The 25,624-nt window shown below is 41.4% G+C and overlaps 1 protein-coding gene across 1 annotated transcript in view; it reads right to left on the reverse strand.

The window, feature by feature from the left end:
- LOC149874928 (protein CFDP2-like) overlaps positions 1 to 25,624 on the reverse strand; it is a 67,190-nt gene that overhangs the window by 41,197 nt on the left and 369 nt on the right. The window lies entirely within an intron of this gene.

The raw sequence follows: 25,624 nt of genomic DNA on the forward strand, positions 1-25,624 counted from the left end.
AGAGCATGATCCAGTAAAGGATTTAGGTGCTTATAAGGCAGGAACTGAAATACTTAATTTTTAAGTATATGGTGCCTGGAACTCAGGGAACCCAAATCTTTTAAACTCACAAGCAGAAACCAAGATTCTAATAATACCAGGAATCCAGCCGAACACCAGTCCCCATTCAAATTGGGCTCTCCTGTGAAGTTTCTATTGAAGCATATGATATATGATAGACTAAAGGGAGCTACAAGCCCCTGACTGGAGAGCTATATAACCCTTCCACTTTATGTAGGTTCTTGTCCCAGCAACAGGATTATTGGGTGCTGATGTCCTGGCCCTTGATTATTTGTGATTGCTTGGACCACTTGTCCTTGATCTGAAACAGTAGGTTTGACTGCCTGTGCTTGGAGCCACCTTGAGATTCAGCAGCAAATTAAAGAGATCTACTCTATGTGACACTGGTCAGGCCACAGCTAGAGTAGTGCATCCAGTTCTGGGTGCTGCACTTCAAGAGGGATGTGGACAACATGGAGAGGGTCCAGAGGAGGGCCACTTACATGGTCAGGGGGCAGCAGGGCAGGCCCTATGAGGAGAGGCTACAGGACCTGAACCTATTCAACCTCCACAAGAGAAGGCTGAGGAGGGATCTAGTGGCCTGTTACAAATGAGTCAGAGGGGACCAGCAGACATTGGGGGAGTCCCTGTTTCCCCAAGCACTACCAGGAGTGACTAGAAATAATGGTCACAAGCTGGCAGAGGGTAAATTCAGATTAGACATCAGAAGGCACTACTTCACTGTCAGGGTGGCTAGGGTCTGGAACCAACTTCCAGGAGAAGTGGAGCTGGCTCCTACCTTGGGGGTCTTTAAGATAAGGCTTGACAATCACCTTGCTGGGATTGTTTGACCCCAGTACTCTTTCCTGCCATGGCAGCGGGTCGGACTTGATGATTTACTCAGGTCCCTTTTGACCCTACTAACTATAAAACTACTCAAGGCAAACTAGGGGAACTGGACTTACTTAATCTAGAGAATAGGAGACTGAGAGGAGATTTAATAGTAGGGCTGTCTGAAGCTTCAGTTGCTGATTCGATTCGGAAGAGATTCAGCCCAATTCAGAGGCTGAATCTCCAAAATCAAATTGAATCATGAGACCCATTAATCTTTCTGAATCAAATCCGAAGCCTCCAAATCAATCTGGAAAGATTCAAAGATTCAGCCATAGACACAGCTTTATGTGTTTTTTTCTATGTACCCTGAGGTACCAGGTGTGGTTTGTGAAAGCTGAGATGGTGGGGCAGATGGAGTGTCCCATGGGAACACAGGGGAGTCCCCTGCGCACTTAGCAGGGGTCCCAGAAGTGGACCAGAAGTACTTCCTGTCCACCACCAAGTGCACAGGGGACCCCCCCCCCCCACTCCGCATGCTCCCAGCTCAGCAATCGGCCTTGGAGGGACACTGGATGCCCTCCAAGACCCAGAAGGCACCAGTCACTGAGCCATGTGCTTCATGATGGACCCCATGTGCTTCATGATGGACCCAGAAGTGGACAAGTATTTCTGGTCCATTTCTGGCTCTGCTGCTGAGCTTGTGGGGGACACCCCATGCTCCCATGGGACATCCCATCTGCCTCACCATCTCAGCATTCACAAGCCACTCCTGGTACACCTCAAAGTATGTAGAAAAAACATACAAAGCTGAGTCTATGGCCGAATCATCAAATCTTTCTAATCGATTCAGAGGTTTCTGATTAGATTTGGAGAGATTAATGGGTCTCCTGAGTCAATCTGGATTTGGAGATATGGCCACTGAATCAGGCCAAATCTCTTCCAAATCAAATCAGTGACTGAAGATTCTCACAGCCCTGCTATTGAATCTCCTCTCAGTCTCCTATTCTCTAGACTAAATAAGCCCATTTCCCTCAGCCTCTTCTCAGAAGTCATGTGCCCCAGCCCCATGACCGTTTTTGTTACTCTCTACTGGATTCTCTCCAGTTTGTCCACATCCTTTCTGTAGTGGGGGGCCAGAACTGGACACAATATTCCAGATGTGGCCTCACCAGTGCTGAATAGAGGGGGATAATCACTTCCTTGACCTACTGCCAACAGACCTACAAATTCAGCCCAGTATTCCATTAACCTTCTTGGCAACAAGGGCACACTGCAGTCTCAGATTCAGCTTATTATCCACTGTAACCCCCAGGTCCTTTTCTGCAGAGTGGTTGCCCAGCCAGTCAGCCCCCAGCCTGTACTGTTGTTCTGTCCTAAGTGCAGGACTTTGCACTTGTCCTTGTTGAACCTCATGAGATTCCTTTTTGCCCAATCCTCCAAATTGTCTACCCTCCAGTATATCTTCTACTACCTGCAGTTTGGTGTCATCTGCAAACCTGCATGCTTGCATGCTATGCCATCTTTCAGGTCATTGAAGAATATATTGAACAAAACCAGCCCCAGGACTGACCCCTATCCCACTCCACTTGATACCAGCTGACAACTAGACATTGAGCCATTGATTACTACTCTCTGAACCTGCTGCTTCTGCCAGTTTTATATCCACCTTAAAGTCCATTCATTCAGCCCATACTTCTTTAGCTTGCCTGTGAGAATGTCGAGGGATACTATAAAATACCTTGCAAAATCAAGGTATACCACACCCACTGGTCTCCCTGTATTCATAGAGCCAGTCACCTCATCATAGAAGGCAATCAGGTTGGTCAGGGATGACTTGTCCCTGGTGAATCCATGCTGACTGTTCCTATTCACCTCTTTCTCCTCCAAGTGCTTAAAAATGGATTTCTTGAGGATCTTCTCCATGATTTTTTCTGAGGATTGAGGTGAAGATGACTGGTCTGTAGTTCCCTGGATCCTCCCTTTTCTCTTTCTAAAATATGGGCACTATGTTTGCCCTTCTCCAGTCATCCAGGACTTCTCATGATCATCATGTGTTTTCAAAGATGACAGCCAGTGGCTCTGAAATCGTATCAGCCAACTCCCTCAGTAGCTTTGGGTGCATCCCATCTGGCCCCATGGACTAGTGCATGTCCAGCTTCTCTAAATAGTCCTGTTCTTCTCTAGATAGACCTGTTCTTCTGCCACTGTTGGCTCCTCACCTCCTCCCCATACTGTGCTGCCTGATGAAATAGTGTGGGAGCTTACCTTGCCTGTGAAGACCGATGTGAAAAAGGCATTGAGAACTTCAGCCTTTTCTGCATCCTCTGTCACAAGGTTGCCTCCCCCATTCAGTAAGGGACCCACACTTTCCCTGATCTTTCTCATGCTATCAACATACTTGTAGAAATCCTTCTTGCTACCCATCACATCCTTTGCTAGCTGCAATTCCAATTGTGCTTTGGCCTTCCTGATTTCATCCCTGCATGCCCAAGCAATGCTCTTATATTCTTCTCTAGTTATTGTCCAAGTTTCACCTCATATAAACTTCCTTTTTGTGATGTAATTTATTGAAGAATTCTTGCTAAGCCACATATTTGTGGAAAAGTCAAAAAATAGCAAACTGTAAAAGGAATATATTTCCTTAACATTTTAATCAGGCAGTGGATTCAGTTATTATCATGCACTTCAACAGAATAACAAGTAGCACATCAATTTGGATGCTTCAACCTCAAAATAATACTGTCCCTAGACTTTCCCATAAAATCTATCAATATGTGTAAAAAACATACAATATGTCTCATTAATAACAATCCCAAAAATCAAAAAAGCAATATTATTTGCACATAGAGTTAAAATGTGGTATATCTAAAATTCTTTGGCTGCTTTTAAAAAAAATTTTCAAGAACATTCCATGTCTGTTTGGAGTTCTTAGTGCCCTTAAAACTTTGATCTACATTAATTTAATATAAAACTACCTAATTAATACTACTCCTTTATTTTTCCCTTTGGCTCTCATTAAACCTAACTTCATTCCTCAGTAAATTATTCTTTTTAACTTTTGGGGCAATAATTCCACACTCTGTTAGGGTGAGATCAAATTGTAACCAATCACTATCATAATTTTATAACTGGTTTATACATTGATTTGAAAATCTTTATTTTCCACATATACTGCTGTTTGTTACACATAAAACTATGTATAAATAACAATAATTTTATTTTTATGCTTTATTAAGTTAATAACCCAGAGAATATAACCATTAATTTAATATAACTAAAATTATAGTATCACTAAATAATGTGCATTTAAGACTACTTTGTACCCATAATGATTCCTCCCAATAATTGTGTTGCTTGGCTTCAAGCATAACTGTTAAAATGATTTCATTTTATTTTTTTATTTGATTTTCAGGTTTCATTGAATGCTCATCTTTCCTCTGCATTCACATTTATTACAGAAATGATTCCAAAAATGGGAATATCAAACACAGTGGTATGGACTATTGTACTGTGATCAATAAACGCTAACAAAATATTTGAATCTGTGGTTTGCACTCAAGTGATCCATGATGACATATTTTATGTTCACAAAAAAGCACCACAAAAAAACCATGCACTTTCACTAAATGACAACATAGTAACAATGTTGCCATAGTGACATGTGTAGACACACCCAAAACCATGTGCTTAACAAGCAAGGACTCATAGCTACAACATCTGGGTGGTTTGGTCAGTCACAGGTATCAGGGAGCCGCTAGAGAAATGCAGTTGTGAAAAGGCCAATAGGTTCTAATCCTCTTTTTTTTTTTATTTGCAATAGCCCCTAGCTGTGTCATCTTCAAATTGAATGAGGAGCCAGCCATCAGGTTCCAGTACCAAGATTTCTGATAAAAATGTTAAATAAAATACATCCCAAGAGCAAACTCTGAAAAACGTGTCTCGTAACAGCACTCTACTCCAATATTCACCTTTCACCATAAGCTTATAGCTTTGGGGCATGACCTGCACCTTAGTCTATGTATGTAGAGTGCTCAGCAAAATGGGACTACCTCATTCTCAGTTGAGGGGTCTATTTCTTTAACATAGTATAAACCAATAAAAATGGCTGTGTGTAGACAAAACAAGGGTAAGTGTGCATGACACTTTAAAGCAGGCTAAGTGCTTTGAACCATTTTAATGGTGTTGGTGATTGCATGCCTTAGCGGCATACTGTACATTAATTCCAGCTGAGGTAGGAAATTCAGCGGCGTAATGCACCTTAAAGGACTTGGGATGCAGCAAACTAAAACTCCTCTGAAGAGGAATCCCTGCAGGCAGCCTTGCAGCAGCCTGGGAAGGCAGGCTCTGCCCAGGAGAGGGGGGAAAAAAACATGGTGAGCATGACTCCCCCCCACCCCCACCTGGCCTGGAGCCTGCCTGTCTACCTGAGATGTGCAGGGATCTGGTGCCTCCCTCCACAGCTGCAGTGCCCCCGGCCCACCTGCACTGGGTGCCTGTGGGCAGATGCCACCTGTTGAGCGGGGCTCTGCTGCTGTGGAGGGAAGCACCAGCCATGGGGATTTAATCAGCCCTAAATTGAAGCAGTGTTTTTAAAAACCCACTGCTTCAACTTAGGGCCCCTATTCCATCTACATATGCCCAGTAACACCAGTGAAATGAAAATAAAACAAATACAAACAATTAAATGTTAAAGACTCTGGGGAAGTGTGTCAAGGTGACAGGGATTTGGGATGTATGTGCCCATTATCACCACATTCTCCCCTCTTGTATGCATCATGTGACTATGGGGTACTATTATTCAAGTACATTTTACCTTTCACCTGTGCCAGACAGGAACTTCCTGGTGCTCTAGAGCAGGTGCTATACAGCTAAACATTTAGTCTGCTCCAGAGAAAGAACACCCTGTCCTTATTCCATTTATAATCCCTATGTTCTCATTTGAATTGAAAGATCACCTCCCACAAAACTACTAATAGACTTCATAATAAACATGACCAACTTCTGTTACAAGCTACACAGTTCTATGATGTAAAGTTAGGGTTATGTGAGTGGGTACCTTTTTAACACCTCTAAAGATACTGAAGCATATAATCAAGCATTTGATTTGTGGGTACCAGGAAGATAGCTGGGTGATATTTAACAACCAACATGGATTTGTCAAAAGTAAGCAAGGCCTAGTTGATCCTGTTTCATTCCATAAGGTGCAGGGACTCATGGTGTTACTTGCAGTACTGCTGCCATTCTCTAGCAACAAAATTGTATCTATTGTATCTATTGTGATGATAGGTTTCTATACAGCTGCAGCCATCACTGAGTCATTTGAAACTACATTGGGACTCAGTGGGTGTGTCTACACATGACACTGTGCCATCACAGCATTAATGGCAAAAACCATGATGCCACAGCTATGTCACTGTAGCAACACACTCCCTCATAATAGCATGCTATGGTGATGTTGCAGCTAAACATAACCTTGCATGGCCAGCATGGTGTAGTATGGGCTGTTACTGCACCATCATTCCAGGTTGTTATCTTCATTACTTGATTTTGGAATGCAGATAGAGTGATCCCACTGGATACAAATTTCTAGTCAAGTAAAATGATACAGAATTTGTTTAGGGCACCTTTTCTAGTCCTCTGCCCATATGGGTTGAGCAGATGGGAACCTAAGGCCTGTCTGGCTGCCAAGTTGTAGACCTCAGTTCCAAGTACAAAATTACCTTCATACAATCATTGTCTCTGTATAGATCCATAAATAGAGGCTTCTAGTAATCACTAGCACCTGCTTGCATCCCACCGGCCCACTGCTGTAGGACTTGCTATTGAAGTAAGACATCTATGTGTGTCTTCATTTAACAGGAGAAACCTAGTGCACATCAGCACCTGCACAATATTTTGCAAGAAGGAAACCTTAAGCCAATGGCAAGGAAAACCTAGATGATCAGCAGCAATCCTTGTTTTCTCTGATAGTCCCATCCCTCCTCCTCCCTTCCCCCACCCCCTCCCAAATTCTGGGTTTAAAAAGTAATCCCAAATCCAGATTTTTCCATGATTAAAATGAAACACCACTAATAGATAGAGAGAGAGATAGAAAGCGGTATTTATTTTTAGTCATGGAAAAATCTGGATTTGGGGTTAACTTTTTAATCCAAAATTTGGGGATTTTTTTTTATCAGAGAAAACCAGGATTCCTGATGACAGGTTTCTATACAGCTGCAGCCTTCATCTGCCTTTGCAACCATTGTAAGGTATGCTGTCTTTATCCTCCTGCTCTGCCATTGAGGATTTTTATTTTTTTTTCGGAAAGAAGTCAGTATGAGCCTGGAAACTTTGCCACCATGGATGACCCTGCCAGGAGTACAAAACTACAGATGAAGTTCCTTTCAAGGTCATTGATATCACACAAGCCTCTCTACTATGTCCAGTTTGCAATTCTTGGGGTGTAAGACTTCAAAAAAAAGATGTGGGATTTGTAGTGGGATAACAATATGATTCAACATTGTAATACTTCTGAAAAGGGGGTTGAGAACATACTGGGATATGTTAACAGGTGTTTTGTAGGCAAGTCACAGGAAGTGTTTCTTTTACTTTCTTTGCAACTTACCTAAATTATCTTACATAAAATATCATGTCCAGTTTGGGGCAATGCATTTCAGGAAGGATGTGGACAAACTGGACTGAGTCCAGAGGAGAGCACAATCTATTATTAGGGGTCCAGTAAACCTAGCATGTGAGAGGAATTGCAAGAACTGAGATTATTTAACCTCTAGAAGAGAAGACTGAAAGGTGGGTTTCATAACAGTCTTCAAATGCAAAAAGAATGGCTAGGAAGAAGATAGTTATCAATTGTTCACTTTGTCCACAGAGAACAGGACAAAAGGTAAGAAGCTTAAATGTAACCCCAGGAGACTTAGATAAGACATTAGGTTGAACTGAGGAAGAAAAGGATGTTGAAACACAGGAAAGATTGCTTAGTTATATAGTCTCAATCATTGTAAATATCTGAGTGCGAATTGGGCAAATATTTTATTTGAGATGGTTTAGATGGGGAATATCCTGCCTTGAGCAGGGTTTTGGACTAAACTGTTTGGGGTCCTTTCCAGCCCTCTTTTCCAAGATTCTACTCTTTTCCTGGTTTTCCAAGGTTTAAGTTCTGCTTAATTTAGCATCCTGGCAACCTTTACTCCATGTTAATGATGATTTTATTTTTTAATGTACTTATATGTTCCTTTAGATGGATGACTTCTTTTATGGCTCTAAAAGAAGGATATAAGGTTTTTTGGAGTGGGTCCGTTTTTTGTAAATTTTGTAGACCTAATCCTCATTACATTTTGTCCTGTCGTATTTCTCTTCATTCCTACCATGATTGCCAACCTCTTTGATAGCACTGCTATCAAACACTGAAATTTTCCTTGACGTTGTCAAAAGATGAAGTGTTGTTGAAAGTGGATTCATTTTGGTTGTGGAAATATTCCTTGAGGAGGAGACATCAGAAGAATTCTTCTAGTTCTCTACTGTGTAGTATTTTATTAGGGAATTTTTTCTGGACAGAAATTCAGGCCTTTAGAAAGGGACAGATTTTTCAGCTTTGGAAAATATTATCCACACTTATGTCTGTGTGGGGATAATATTTGAAGACTGATTGGTTCTTTCAGTTTTATTGAGTATGAGTTAGAATGTTGTAAGGTGTTAGTGTTGTTTTTTCTGATGGCTGTTTTGTGGTTGGGCAAGTTGTTCCTGAAGTAATGGGTTCCATTTCTTTTTTTTATGTTGGATGGATGCTGTAGAAAATTTTTGGTAGTCTCTTTGTTTACAATGTATAATGTTTGGGAAGATATCTGGATTTTTCCCTTTTAAGTTGTTGCAGCATGTGTTGATTTCCTTCTTGAGTTGATCTCTTTTGGATTAGGTGAAGAAGATGATTTCTAAGTTTTTCTGAAGTTCTCCTGCATAGCTGTGAAGCATATTTGGAGTTGTGTGTAGTGGTTAGAGAACTGTAGATGTTCAATCCTCTGGGAATGTTGTTGCTTTTCTTAAACAGACTGGGCACTTGCTTTCACAAAAGGCTAGGACTGCCTGCAAAGCAGCTGAGACCCACCAGGAAGGTTTTTAGGGACACTAAACCCCACTGGCTGTTTGCAGGAGTGGGAGGTGGCCGAAATTGTAGGAGTAGGCTGTGAAGGAAAGGCAGTATCAATATAGCAAGGGTAGGCCTCATCCTAGCTTTGTACAAGTAGTTTTTGTTTTGGCCTGCTCAATGAACCAAACTGAGGGAATTCACCTCACGGGACTGCTGGTTCGGGTAAGAGAGCCCATTGGACTGCTGATCAGAACTAGAGTCTTTAGAACCATAGGGAAGACTTCAAAGACAGCCCAGACGTGCGCATGCTGAGAGAGGAACTTAAAGTTGCTCCTCCCCTGCAGGACTAAGGTTCTCCTCTGTACTTTCAATACCATCAGGTCATGGCAGGTGAGAGAGATGTAGGCACCTTTGGATGAGGGGGGGGCCAACAAGTTAGGCTTGACTGCTAGGGGCAGCAGACTATGCTGAGGAGCCCTTGGGTGGTTACACACCCTCCAAGCAATAAATAGATAAACAGAATGAAATGACCCTCTGTACCCAGGAGCTCATAGGTTGGAGCACTCACTTCAGATATGTGAGTAATCATTCATCGCCTCATGTGGAGATAGACTTTTAGCCCAAATGGCTTTCCTTCTAAGTCAGTGCTCTAATCACTGAACTAGTCAGGATGTCCTATGGTAAGTTCTGTCATTTACTCCAGCTGAAACTGTTCAATTTTATAGAAAATACAATATTGAATACTTATTGAGCCAGGCAGTAAAAGAATGAGTATAGCCTGATGATTCAAGAAACCTAGTTTCTAGCTTTTGCACCTATGACTTCTTCGTAAAGGGCACATCTACGTGTCACTGAAGCAACACAGTATGTCATCGTATGACATGGTACAGTGATGTAGTGACCACATGAGTCTACATGTGACTGGCTGCTACTCTGCCATAGTGGAGTGCTTTCCAGTTTTACTGCACTGCTATGGCAAACTAGTGGCTAAAACTGCACCATGCACACAATGCAGTATGGGCGGTTACTGTGCCATGCTTCAGTGCATCCAAAAGAAGTACTAAAGCACAGCACAGTAACAATGTTGCCATAGGGCGATATGTAGATGCTCCCAAAGATACTTAAACAATCATAGGGACATAGACTCCCATGTCTCCCTTCCCAAATAAATTCTGTAACCATCAGGTTAGAGAATCATGATTATTCCCTCTTCTCTAATAAATATTTAAGTAGTATGACAGCAGCAATAAAATGAATTAAGAACACCCTACACTTTATAGGCTAGGATCCATGGTGCCCATTGCAAATTAAGTGTTCTAATCACTGTAAAGTACTGAGTCTAAGGGTGAGGGGAGACCATTCCTAGCTCCTCATTTTCCAAGTGTGCTTTCTCCACTGAGGACACTTCCTGGAGTAAGCTTTGTAGAAAAGATAGGTGAAGGAATGCCTACTTTATGGATCCTAATGGGGCATATGTGTAAGCTGTGCATTGAGTGTTATATGTGAAAGATAAAGTATTTTACTCAGAAGGAATTTTATTTGGAAAAATGTAGACTTCTTTGGGCTCACTAGAGTTATCAGAGTAGTTAGTACCAGAGCAGGGATTTAGGGATTCTAAATTTTGAGTTGAGGACCATTCTGTCTGGTTAGGCAGCACTTTGGCACTTTTTGGATCAATTTTTGGATCAATTTCCTTAACTCTATATCCTATTTTAATTTCTGCTCTTTTTTGATTTATAGTTTAGCATGGAAATTTACAGTGGGATGGAAGGAAGAGAATCTCTATGTGTTTGTGCAGCACTTAAAATAAAACCTCATTTTCATTTGGGACACCCTAGTCCTCAACTAATACAAATAATAAATAATAATGATTTAGGCAGAATTCTGTCCATGTGGGATTCCTCATTTACAAACTAATTTGAATGAATATTTCATGTAGGCACTGTATCAAGTCATTTATTGAAGTCAAGGGGAAAAAAAATCCCTGATGTAACACTACTGTGTTCAGTGAAGTTACACTGGAATGAATTTGGCATATAGTGCATCTGTTGCTTAGTGAATACTTCTTTGTGTATGGATCAAATTGATTATTCATTCAACAGAAATTCAGTTAAATAAATATGATAAATGCAGATAAAGCAGAATAAATATTTCTTGCAACAAGTATATCCAATATATTGAAGACATCTCTAATATAAAATGGATTAAAAGACCAGAGATGTAAAAAAAAATGCTGTGAAGCAATCAAAATTTACATACATGAAGCCAGAGTGGCTATTCTATGAAGGAATACTTTAGGGATGATTTAGCAGCAGCTGGCTGCTTCTTGTTTGTCTGAATATGTTTAAAGAATTCACCACACTTCATCTACATGTTCATGCATATGTATATTTCAACCTTCACTAATTCTATTCACATTCAATTTCATTCAACATTGTACAAGGGTTCTTTCTCTTTTTTTTCTCCTAATATAATCCTGAACACTCTTTTCACATAAGTATTGCTCATGGGGAACTGCTCAAGCACACTCCACTGATTTTCATTGGGATGGAGCCTCATGAAGGAACTCACAAGTTTCCATGCTTCTTTTCTCTACAGATACCTGGAGTTCTGCCTCTTTTCTTAGAAGTACACTACATAAATATATCTTTATGCAATAATAGTCATACAAAAGGGAAATAAAAGGGATTTCACTGAATGGTTAGGGTGTGTGTGTTGCCTAGATACTGAAAGAACAGTGCTTTAGAAATATGCAGAGGATAGTGACAGAAATGATGGTATTCCAGTCATTCACTTCAGAAGGCATTTCACTCTTTTAAAAATGTATTTGTAGCAAAAGGGATAGATACTTGGTTGCAAACAGCAGAGACAGTACCACATACTTCCCTGCTTCTCTGTTTCTAGGAGCTGCTTTTACATATTGCCAGCTGGCAACCATCCACAAAATACCATCTGTGAGATGAAGATCACTAGAACACATTGCATTCTTCCACCTCTGGAATCTGGGGGATTGGAGAGAAGAGATGGGAGGACGGGAAAGTAATAGTTTGACTATATACCTTTTAGGGATTTTTTTAAAATGTCCAAATAGGCACTTTGGAGTTAATCTACACCTTTGCACTAGGGTCTGATAAATGGAACAAAAAATCTCCCCTACAATTTGACTCATTTGACATGTTTAAAAATAGCTCTCAAGGTCTGGGCTTCCACAAATAAGTCAAGGACAAATAAACTCATCTTCTAGGTTGGACATATTTTAAAAATCAGCAGCATTCCTTTCATTTGAGATTCCAAGTTCATCTGGCAGTACAGCTTTCCATCTATAATTTAGGATACCCAGCAGCCAAATACCAAAATTCTGTGAGTGTCTGAATTTGGATTCTGACTGGATATGGAATACAATTCTGATAATCCCAGTAGTCTGTGGCAAATTGGTGTCTGTAAATAAATGTATGGATTTGTGCTCCTTACCCCTTAAATTTGTTGAGCGTTCAGTATTTGGGGAACAAAGTAATTAACCATTGTATCCCACTTATCTTCAGGAGATCATAATCTAGAAGACATTCAGCAGTGGCTCTGCCTATCTACTTGCAGATGTATTACAGAAAGGTATTAGAATTAGTGGTGTAAAATCTCACTTAAGGGACAACTCTGGAAAGCCTTGAGCACCTTTTAGATGCTTGAAAGCACCAATGAAGGAAATAAGAATTTGCAGGAAGATCATTCAGCAAAGGTAAAGGTTTACCTATAAATTACAAGGTCTTTTGTGTTACATATAACTCGAAGTTTTAATTTGGATCCTAAATAAAGGATAATTATAAAAGTTAGCTATTGCAATTTTGTTTTTTCTTATATGTTTAGAGCCAAGGAGGGTAATTATTTGGACTGGAGGACTTCTTAGGGAGTTTTGGTGAGTTGTTAAGGGCCAAGGGGGTGCTGACCTGGCCTGGTGTGGTGGAGAGGGTGATGCTGATCTGGCTTGCTGCTCCAGCCCCACTGTGCACATGGGGGTAGTAGAACCAGCTGCACGCACCACATCCTGGGCTGCCCCCATGCCTGTTCCAGGCAGGGCTGAGAGACCCACTGTGGGCTGGATAAAGTCCCTTCACAGACCAGATCCAGCTCCTAGGCCAAGATAAATTTTGCCCACCCCTGGTTTAGAGTAACATGTTTCCACTGGATAAATGGACATTAGTGAGGCAAAGTGAAAACAAAGCTGTCTTATTTTTATTTATCTGTTTATTTACTTACTATTTTGCTTTGGTCTAGAAGCTCTGGAAAGTGAGAAATGTTCCTTCCATGTGTTTCTCTAATTTAGAAGGTTTGCTTTTCAAATTCTGTAAACTTTGTGTGACCATAGGGCTGTATGATACTAAGGCCTCCTCTGCACATTATATCTATTGCACAATTACCTTGTTACTTGTACAATACATTTCGACTGGCTACATGTGCAAATTAATTATCGTATTTTTAAAAGATTCAACCAGCTATAAAGTTATTGCTCAGAAATGTATAACAACTTTAGAGCTGGTTTCTATCCAGCTTTAATTTGCATGTCCTGCAGCTGGGAAATCACAGCTGTTGCGATATCCCAGCTGCTAGGGAGCAGTACATACCCCTGGGGCTGAGAGATTGCAGCCAATGTGGTCTCTCAGTCACAGGGGTAGGGAAACACCCCACAAAGTGGCTGGGAGATTTGCTGTTGAAAGTCCCACATGTGATGGGACTCTCAATCCTGGTTGTGCCCTACTCTTTGTCCCAGCTGTGCATGGTCCCGATGGTTGAGAGCCCTGTCAGCAAAGGTGGCTCCCAGCCATGTGAGCTTGCATCTTACCAATGTATGGAGAGCCTAGGATCAGGCTCCCATACACTGGTAATAAGGCGCAATGGGATCAAATATGCAGTCTCACAATTATACCTCCTACCATGCATGTGTGCATGGCTGGAGGCACAATTCTGTAGATCACACATTAGACCCAATCATGCCTTTACATGCACATGTAGATGGGGCCTTAGTTAGGCTGAATTCACCTTTTATCCTCAGAGCCAGCCTGAAGTGTATTCAGTAATGAAACCTCCCTTATAACCTCAATATATTACTAAAATGTGACATGATGCACTAATGTTGTATTGGTCTTCTTCATAGCACTTAATTTCACTCAGATATGCACTATGAATTTCTGAAATTTAACTTTATGCTTGCATCTAAGAGGCTGGAGCCAGTCTCTAGAAGAAATTCAACTTTGACTCTTATCTTTCTCTCCTCCTTAAGAGATGAAGCTTCATTTCAGATTGGAATGTGACTAGCATTGCACTGGAAGGGGTCTTTGCAAGACCAGCCCCAAGGGTGGCTTTTGCCCCTCCTGGTGGTCAAACAAACTTTACCACCTTCATCTCCACAGATCCTGCCACACCTTGATGTAACTGTTGTAGCATGTTTAGAGATTCCCCAAGAGTTTTGGAGTATGTCTAATGATACTGGTCTACCCTCACTTACTCACTCAGATCCTTGGTCCTCCTCATCCCCCTTTACCAGAATTTTTCTGCTCACTTTTCATATCACTTGTGACTTGTGATACTTAGTTCTTCTTAGGCTTGTCCTCCAGGCCCTTATCATGGCCCTACAATCCCTAATTATGGTCCCCAGCTCCTCCAGAGCCAGGCCCATACCTCATGTATCACTCCAGTTTTATTCATCTAGCCTCTTTGGCCCTGCCTCTCTTTTACACTGGGTCCCCTAGGGTCTGTCCTCTCTCACATTCTGGGCCCCTGGCCATTTTTTTCATGCTCTGGGTCCCTGGTCCTATAATAGATTCAGCCCACTGAGTTCCTGACCTTTGCTGGCCTCATATCTCTAGTCTCTAATGATTTAGTCTTAGCTAAATTTCACAGCACATCAGGTCCCAGACCCCAGTAGGACTTAGCTTCTTTACAATGTGAAGTGCCTCCCAGGGACCCCTCCTAATGGCCTCCACCAGCCTTGTAGCCACACCAAACGTCTAGCAAAACAAGCCCTCTGGTCTCTAATGTAATCTCCTACCCCACATGCTGCAAAACCATCTCTAGGTTTTTGGTTAATCTGCAGTTGCTTCTTTAGGGAATCAGGCCTTGCTTGCCTGCTTTGGCTAAGGGATGAGCTTTTATTTCCTTGGGATCCACCTATTCCACCCCTCTCAACCTAGCTCTCTTACTGAACCCAGGTATCACTCTGCTCTTACCATGTTTCTTTTGCTCAGTGAGCCGCCTACTCTTCTCTGCTGCAACTTGCACAACTGGGTTGGTTATTTTAGCCTAAGCTCAGCTGTCTCCATCAGAATGAAACTCTGCCCTGCTGTCCTTTCCTCTTAAAATAACAACGGCTGTATTGTATATGTTTTACAGGCCCCAAAAGGATGGAAGAGTTGATCAGAATTGAATGGAGTAGGGCATAGACTTTATTTAAAAATCAAATGAAACAAAATGTTATTAAACTGGTACTTTAATAAAGTAGTTCTGAAAAAGATGGCCAATGTTTTGTGTAAGATGGAGTTCAAAATGGAGAGATCTGCAATCTGCACTTCTAGAAATTTAATTCTGTTTCTATTACTATATATTTTTCTCACATATAGTATGCCCTAGAATAGAATTTTCACCTTATTTTTGAAAGGTGGAATGAAGAAAAAGTAACTGACTGAATCCATGAGGAGCCAGCAGGGGACTGCATGATTAGGGGCAACCAACACGGGTTCATCAGTGGCAGGTCCTGTCAGACCAACCTGGTGGCCTTTTACGATCAGATCACCAGATCATTAGATGCAGGGGTAGCAGTGGACACAGTCTTCCTGGACTTCCGGAAGGCTTTCGACACTATCTCTCACCCCGTTCTCATTAAGAAACTGGGGAACTGTGGTATAGACACCCACACAGTCAAATGGGTGCCAACTTGCTGGAGGGCTGCACCCAGAGGGTGGTAGTAGATGGGTCCTTCTCAGCCTGGAAGGACGTGGGCAGCAGGGTTCTGCAGGGCTCAGTCCTCGGGCCCACACTGTTCAACATCTTCATCAGCGATTTGGAAGAGGGGGTAAAAAGCACCCTGTTCAGATTTGCTGATGACACTAAGATGTGGGGGGATGTGGGCAAATTAGAAGGAAGGGATAGGCAACAATCTGATCTAGACAGGTTACAAGGGTGGGCAGATGAGAATAGGATGGGTTTCAACACAGACAAGTGCAAGGTGATGCACCTCGGGAGGAACAACCGGCACCATACCTACAGGTTGGGGAACTCCCCTCTTGTCAGCATGGAGGCGGAAAAGGATCTGGGGGTCATCATTGACTCTAAGATGAACATGGGCCGGCAGTGTGGGAAGGCAGTCAGGAAGGCCAACCGTACCTTGTCATGCATCCACAGATGCATCTCGAGCAGGTCCAAAGAGGTGATCCTCCCCCTCTATGCGACACTGGTCAGGCCACAGTTGGAGTACTGCTTCCAGTTCTGGGCGCCGCACTTCAAGAGGGACATGGACAGCATGGAGAGGGTCCAGAGGAGGCCCACTCGCATGATCGGGGGCAGCAAGGCAGGCCCTATGAGGAGAGGCTACGGGACCTGAACCTGTCCCAAAAGAGAAGGCTGAGGGGGGATCTAGTGGCCTGTTACAAACTAGTCAGGGGGATCAACAGGCATTGGGGGATTCACTGTTCCCCCGAGCACTGCCAGGAGTGACCAGGAATAATGGTCACAAGCTGGCAGAGGGTAGATTTAGGCTAGATATCAGGAAGCGCTACTTCATGGTCAGGGCGGCTAGGAACCAACTTCCAAGAAAAGTGGCACAGGCTCCTACCCTGGGGGTGTTTAAGAGGAGGTTAGATGAATACCTTGCTGGGGTCATTTGACCCCAGTACTCTTTCCTGCCATGGCAGGGGGTCGGACTAGATGATCTACTCAGGTGCCTTCCAACCCTAGAAACTATGAATAGCAGCAGCTAAAGAACAGAGACTGCTTATTCTTCTGCTTCTGTGAATCACTGCAGACTTTACCTTTGGCTTCAGCCATAAGTGGCAGAACCCACTTTTACTATATATTTTTTTTCATGTAATGCACACTCCAGTTTCCAGGAGCACATTCTGGATGGAAAGATGCATATTGCATTTGAGAAAATACAGTGTTCATCACCAGATAGAAAGATAGCCTAAAGATAAATCTGCACTAAATAAAATCTTTATAAAAGTATAGTGCAAAATGAACCAGCCTATGGCTGTGGGTTACAATTCCTCATTATATGCATTGTATTAAACCATCAATATAATTATGTGTTAGTATAAGCTTAGCAGAGTTAACAGGTAACAATCAAGGAACATGTTAAAACATAACATTACTTTATCATCAGTCAGTCCATCAGTTGCCTGGATGAACCATAAAGATTAATTTATGTGTTCTTCCATTGACTCTGAAAAGAGTAACTAGGAATAATGTTTGGTTTATATGAGGGTTTTTTCCTCCCTTCCTGCCTCCTTCCCTCCCTCTCTCCCTTCATTCTTTATTTAACAAAAATTTACTTCATTCTGAGATAGAAGTATTACAGCAAGATATATATGTTTAGAAATGTGTGTATGCACTGATACACTTCCCATAGACACTTAGATACAAGACAAATAGTAGTTGGGTTGGAGGAATTAGATTATTTTTTATTTTTCTTTCCTATTATTCCTGCCACAAACTCTTATTATTGCTTGGTTCTCAAGGTCTAGGTTGGCTGTGCTTCCAGATCAGCAGGCAATATCTCAGACAGCCACAAAAGGAGCAAAGAAGTTTCCATATTTTTACTTCCTTTGCTTTCACCTTCTTGCTTTTATGTCCATGCAATCTAGTTTAGCCATACTGTATATTAGCACTGGATCATCTTTTCTTGAAACAAACATCACAAATAGATACTGGCTTGTATAGTCACAATTTGTATTTTAAATAGGCGCTTTCCCCCTTTTTAATATTTTTTTGTCCATTGACCCATTTCTATTTTCATTTTTCTCCATTATTTGTATTTATTACTTGTTATTGTAGTAGTGATTAAGGGTAATGTTCTATCTTTTTTGATTACCTAAGTGGCCTTTTTAGCTATCTTTTTGAGTGGTTTGGGCACTTGGGTGCTCAGGGTGATTTTACCCCAGATGTGTAGCCCTGAATATATGGACAAGTATATGTGATTACATAGTTATGCACACTGAGCATGGGAGTAGCAGCCATGCACATTCATTTGCTCTTTGCAAAATCATAGCACCCTTAGTCAACTGAAATGGAGTTAGTCAAAACGTGTGACTATCGAACTTAGTCTACCACAAAGGTTTGGGTGTATACATCCTTCTTTTGTCCCTATAGCTCAGAAGCTAGGTCATTCACCTGAGTAGTCAGATTTTTGGGTTCTGGGATACTGCCACCCGGAGGAGGTTTGAGCTGCCTAGAAAGGAGAAGAGCCTGGGACAGTGTCCCTAGTTGGGCAGAATCTTCCTCCTTGTGCTGCTGTCCTCCATCCATTTTTCAAATGGCTGTATTAGTGACTCAGCTTCAAAAGGAGCAGCGGAAAAGGCCATGCATGTTGGCTGGCCTGTAGTGTGATGCTGTGCTGGGAAGTGAGACATCCAGGCTTAAGCTCCATCTAGAGCTTCAACTTTGAAGCTGAGTGCCTAGCCACTCAGTTCTGGAGGAGAAAGACAGATGCCTATTTCATGCTGAGGGAAAAAGACGATGCCTACCTCGACATTTTCTGATATTGAGGCTAAGTCCTGAATTTCAAGTGTCCAAGTTACCCTGCACTGGACTCTTTCCAAACAGTATATGTCCTTTTGGAAGTGTGAGTTCCAAAATGCGACATAGTACTTCAGTTGAGGCCTCATCAGTGCTGAATAGAATGGAAAAATAGTTTCCCTTGATTTCCAAGTGACACTTTTGTTAATAAAACCTAAGAAACTATTGGCTTTTTTTTGCAACAAGAACACACTATTAGATTATATTCAGTTTGTGGTTTACCATGTCAGGAACCCTGAAACACCACTATATACAGATATATAAGAGATATTATGTAGATATAGCTATTTTCTCTCTCTCATATATATAATATAATATAGTATAAAGTTAAAATATTAATTTATATAATACATAATAATGTAGAAATATATATATATAAATGAAACACCACTAATTTTTATATACACACACGCCCATACATATTAAAAAAGAACCCAAAATCCACATTATCCACATTTTTCTATGGTTAAAATGAAACACCACTAGATAGATAGATAGATAGATAGATAGATAGATAGATAGATATTAGTGGTGTTTCATTTTAATCATGGAAAAATGTGGATAATGTAGATTTTGGGTTCTTTTTTAATCCAAAAATTGGGGATTTTTTTTTAATCAGAAAAATCCAGGATCCCTGCTGGTCAGGCAGGCTAGCCTGGTAAAAGTACCTAAACAGCAACACTGCAGTGAATCAATCAGTTTACACATACTTCATCTGGGCCTGCAGGTCATGTACTTGAGCCGCCAAGTATTTGGTTGCACTTGCGGTCCTAGATCACCGTATTCAATAAATAGTCCTCAATGGCTCAGTGTCTAGTTGGGAGGAGATATCAGTTCAGTCTGCCCTGGGTCTGGTATTGTTCAATATTTTCTTTAATGATTTAGATGATAGGATTGATTGCATACTTAGCAAATTTGTAGAAGACCCCAAATTGGGGGGAATTGCAGACACTCCACAGAGTAGGGCTAGGATCCAGAATGGATTGACTGGAGAAATAGTTCCCAGTCAATGATTGTTCAGGCATGGCTTGCTCTTGGTGCATCTGCATTTACTGCTCCTGATCACCTTGTTCTCTAGGTCCTTGAAAATTGATTCCTTGAGGACCTGCTCAATGACCTTGCCAGATATACAGGTCAGGCTGACTAGTTTCTAGTGCCCCAGATCATTATCCTTCCCTTTCTTAAAGATGGGCGCTATATTTGCCTTTTTCCATTCATCCAGTATATCACTTTGCATCCACAAGTTCTCAAAAATCATAGCCAATGGTTCTGAAATTACCTCATTCCGTTCCTTCAGTACCTGAGGGGTGCATCCCATGGTCCTGCTGACTTGAAGGCATCTAGCTTCTCCAAGTAAACCTTAACCAGTTCTACCATTACTCTACACTGCTTTTCTCCTTCCCCACTTGCTGTGAACTACACCTATCACTTGGTAGCTATTTGTGAAAACTGAAGAAAGTCTGAGACAGTCAGTGGAACTTAGGGCTTGATTACAGACACACTTTGCCAAGAATCCATGACCAGGACATTTCTCTATCTACCGCAAATGCTATCTGTCTGACTGGACAGTGTACAAAACACATGCAAAAAGTAATACTCACCTTTCTTTTGGTTAAGGTGTTTCCCACTTCCTAGGAAAAGGTCCTAACTAGGCTACAGGAATACCAAACTGTCATGCTTTTAGTCTCTCCTGATCCACTATGCATATATATACACTGAAGCAAAATGTGCAAGCAATATCATGCACGTTATACTACCGCTTAGTAGTTAGACTTGCCTGTAACTGGGTCTTGTTCCAAGCCCTTGGAGCCCATTCACCCCTTGTCAGCTTCGCTCTTCTTGGGCAATTTACCTTCCCTAAGGCTGCATGCTGGCAGTTCCACCAGCCCAAAAGCTGAACTCCCAGTCCTAAGGCTGCCTACAACAGACATACTTGGTGTAAGCCAGAGTAACTCTCTAAGCAGCCTGCGCAGGGGCCCCTTCCCTGTCTGTTGCCTACCTGAGGCCCAGGGCTAATATGTACCTCAAGCCCAGCCCTGATTCTGATAAGGTGTTTCCCCTGTTCACTGCGTGTTCTAGAGCCTTGTCTCCTCTTAAAGTGACGTGCATGCTAAGTGCCCTGTCACACTGCCACTTTGGAGGAGGAAAACCTTATTTCAGTTCATGCTCTAGATAACGTTGAATTAGTATGCATAAAACATTCACTGGTGCAGGGACTGAAAACCAGGTCTTTTCTTCTAGGCAAGTTTCCAATCTGCTAGACCAGTTGTTCTCAAACATTTTTGTATCAGGACTCATTTGTAAACATTGATGGACAGTGCCCCTCACTCCTGACCCACTATCCTCCACCTCCAGGCCCTAGCCCCCTCAGTGTGTGGGACATGGGGAGCACCAATCAGACCCTTGCAGGCTGGAACTCTGCCAGTCTTCAAGGGAATAGTCACCATTTCCCATGTTTCTCCTTTAAAGGAGAATCCATTTTTAAGGTTTGCTTATCCATTTTTAAAGTGTGTTCACTATCCTTTCACACATTTTTCCATCCCACTTCTCAGTCACATCCCACGGGTTGAAAAATGATGTGCTAGACTATAAAATCAGATATGTTCTTTGCTCTTTGGAACAATTAATATTTTATTATTCCATGTAAAATGGGAAATATTCCACTGCAGGTTGTTTAGTGTACTTTCATTGGCTATTTGGATTGCTTTCATGATGTTGGGGTCACTCAAAGAAAGGGGAGAATTGAACCTGCACTTCCTGCATTCTTGGTATATGGTGTAACCATTGAACTATTGTAAAAAAGAGAGAGAGGCTCCGGCAGATATGAGAAAGGGCTGGCATATGGGAATTCATCCAGGAGTGAGTTCTGGAGTGTGGATCTCAGTTTAATAGAGATACAAGCCTGTAGCACAGATAAATGGATACAAGTGATGCACATGATTCTGACAAGAGTTAAGGTATGAAACACATTTCCCTGGCACTTAGTACTGGCTCTCTTTGGTGGTTCCTTATTCAGTCTCCTAGCTTTTGTGAATCCTGTTCCTTTATACCTGTTAGACCTCGACTCCATGCGATGCCCAATGACTAGAGAGACAATGGATCAACACCATCACACAACACCTGCACATATTCCTCATCAACAGTTTTATTCAAAATGGAGACAGCTTCAGACTAGCTCCAACAAACTGGGGAGCCACAGCGAACATTAGTTTTTTCCGTATTTTTATACCTTGGTTTATGCTCATTAACATTTACCCCACCTTTGTCCCTCCTTTTTTCCACCCTTATTTCTTCCCATCTTAAGCTCCTCCTCTGTTTACTGTTTATTTCATTAGCATGGAATTACCTATGCATTTCACTTATTTACATGTCTTTTTCCTGTGAGCACATGCCTAAGAGTCTGACCCCTGCTTCTTTTGGTCACTCGGGCGGACTTCGACCAAAGCCTGGAAGCTACTGGAGGCTTCTTTACCAATCACCATTCACCTTTTTTGCATATGTTTATCTCATATTCTGTTACCAGTTATGTGTTGTCTTTCATATTCCGGTCTCTTTTTTCAGTCCCACGTTATACCATCTCCATATTCCTAAGACTTCACCTCATTCACAGCACACAAAGTTACACAGATTCACTTAAAAATGGTTGGCACAGTTAAGATGGCTACTTAGCATAAGTGAATGGCTGGCTTAGCATAAGCATTCATAAACAAAATCTGCTTTATCTTCTAACGATAGCCGGTGGTTTACATGTTGTTTCTTTGACACAATGAGCTATATATCTAACAACAGTACTATATTGTTAAGAAAATGCTTGCCTAAGCATCTTGCAATGTTATTTTTAACATACCATTCTGCCTTGTGGTTAGCAGCTTGCTAGGCCACAGGTCATAGCCTTTTTATTCAGCTGCAAATCTAATGCTCCCCAAGATCCAAATAGTGTTGGAAATTCTTTTTATTGAGAGCTTCAGCACAGAATTCAAAATGTCAATTCCAAGAGACAGATAGAAATATAGAAGTTAGGTGTGGCAACACTCAGTCTAAACCTGCTTTCTAAGTCTAGTCCTACATATATAAGTCAACATTTAGATCCATACAACATTTAGATTATCAAAAATCCTGCTCAGCTGGTACCTAAACTTTGAAGAGCCTAAAATCAGAACCAACTCCCCTAGATGCTTATATATTTTTTTCCTATAGGCACCCAAGTCATAACAGCTACAAGCTTTTCAATGCATCAAATATAGCAGGATTCACTGGTTAGGGATTGCTTCATTCATCCTGTCTCTGAAGTCTGATAGGTAGACATTGTCAGCACAAGGCTACTAGACCTATCAGAGGGAAATGTAGTCTTTGTAGACCCTAATGGTTTAAGCCTCTGCCTAATGGTCATATGGAATATAGAAGATCCAGGTTAAGATTTCTTCCTTGTTAGGGAAAGAATTTGAATCAAGAACACGCACGTCCAAGGATATCCATTGGGCTATGGAAAATCAAGTTGTGGTTTCTTGTCAGTCTCCTATTGAAGCTGTTCAACTAGTATGTAAAATAAATATTGATTATAACAGGCACCTGTATTAAGAGATGCCCAGTGATTAAGACATTTGTGTTAAAAGAACTATAAATAAACATTCCTCAGAGTGGGAAATAGAGTGTGTCTACACAAGACACGTTAATGCACATTAGCCTAATTTAATCCACATTACAGGGGCATGTCTACATATGTGCACCCTTAGTGCACTTTACAAATGGTGAAATTAGGGTAATCATGCCTAAAATTGATATCTTCAAATTCAGGTATCAAATTTAGGTGTGATTAATAAAGCCATTAACACACATGTAGACATGACCCATCACTAACTTTAGTATTGTGTCTCCACAGCCACTAGGGACACATGGCAGGTCTGCAGGGACTTGGCATTAACTTTAATGCCAAGCACACTGACTTTAGTGCCAAGTATCTGCACATTAAGACACCTGCCAAAAATCACTTAATGCACATTAACAATGCACATTAAATTAAGTTGCACTTAAATGTACATGTAGACGTGCCCATAGAGACTGATGGTAGCATGATTACTGAACTACAGAATCATGCTACCATCTGTACTCTGTGGTCAAAGAACCTTTAACTCTTTGATAAAAATTAGCATAGCTTCAACAGGACTCATGAAAAGTGTTTGCTCATGGCCTGTACCCAGAAGTCTTGATTACCATCTTTGTATTTCAGTCTCTTGGTTGAATGTATCAATCATCAAGCTATAAAATCATTCTCCTTCTTTAATTCAAAAAATATTTATTCATTTTGGGGAAGTTAATACCCAGAACCAAAAATGCAAGTCTGTAACATATTTTATACAAGTGCTTTGTAAGCTTGCTGCACAAAATGCTGTAACATATAATACTTCAATAGATAATATTAAACTGGCTGAGTAATATTTGTTGAATCATGTTTCCATCCATTTTAAGTAATGAATACTTTATTTTAATTGCTTGTAGCATCTGGAGCTTAGGAAATAAATGTATACGAATGGTCTTTATGCATTATTTTTAATTGCAAATAGGTTATGAAATATCATCTCATCTGAGACTTTTAGATATATCAGCACAGAAACATGGAACAGAAGCTAGAGAAGAAAATGAATGCTTAGGGTGCAAGCAAGCATTCACTACACCCAGGCTTACTTTAAATTGCCTTGATCTGGACCAGGAGCAATGCATATAACAGTTAGCTGCTGCCAAGAGATGTGTGCGCAGCCATTCGCTGCTGCCAGGAGCAGCCTGGGGATTTTAATATATGTAACTGAAGATACGGGAGGGTCTGGTGGGTTCCTGGTAGGGATGGCAGGCTTACAGGTAGGCTGGTAAATTCACAGCGAGAGTTGCCTGATAGAAGATGAGAGGTCAGAAGGTTAAGAATAGCCTGGTCATGGGGGAAAGAATAACACAGCTTCAGGATTGTGACTATTCTATGAATTCATGGAGTTGTTCACGAGTTTTAGTTAACACTTTCCTAGATTGTATTAACCCTTTCTCTATCAAGATAGTGCACTAATTTAGATCAGTCCTGCCATTTTTTGGCCAAATTAAAGCCTCTGAATGCTTTCATGAGTGGGTATTTAGATTAACCCAACCCTGGTTAGGTTGATCTAAATATAATGCCTGTATGTACCCTTAATCCATCTCCCTGACAGAGAATGTTTTTTCTCTTTAGTTATAGTTTCTCATTGTGTCTAAGGGAGAATCCCATTCACTGTAAGGATGCAAAGACATTTACTTAGTAACTGCTGCAGAGTTAAAATCCTAATCCTGATGTGCAGGACAGAGTAGTGTCTCCCTTGCTTGTGGCAAGAGCACAGTTCAAGGAAGGTAGAGAGAATCACACCTCCTGGCCCTCCCCGCATGGGCTAGGCTATTAGGCTAAAATACAGAAGGACGGCCCAGTTCTTCTCTGTTATCTGACATCTATTAGTCATGCTTTATTCCCTGGTTGGTTATAAGCAGGGGTCCTGGTTTTCTCTAATAAAAAAAAATCCTCAATATTCATGTCAAAGTAAAATTTTTGATATGAGTGCTGCCAATACAGGAAGTTAAGTTTGACATACGCAGACATCCTAAGGGAGTGGAAAATTCCACAGTGAAGTCAGAGCTTGCCCCCTGCTCGACCCTTAGGACTGTCAATCAACCATGACCTACTTTTCAGTCCTGCGTGTGCCCAGTTACCACACAGAGCTCAAACTTACTCATGCTCAGTTCCCTAAGAACATGACGTCATCGTTCCAGAGAGTTCTAACGGCTAAGCAGTCTAATTGGCCAAGGGGCTGCTATCTTAGTGTGAGCCCCCACCTTTGTGTGGGTTGTGTGGGCATCGTTGGTGAGAGCGTGAGAGAGACCGTG

The sequence above is a fragment of the Crocodylus siamensis genome, chromosome 1 (assembly GCF_052110815.1).
Source record: "Crocodylus siamensis isolate JL-2025a chromosome 1, ASM5211081v1, whole genome shotgun sequence".
NCBI classification, from domain to species: domain Eukaryota; kingdom Metazoa; phylum Chordata; order Crocodylia; family Crocodylidae; genus Crocodylus; species Crocodylus siamensis.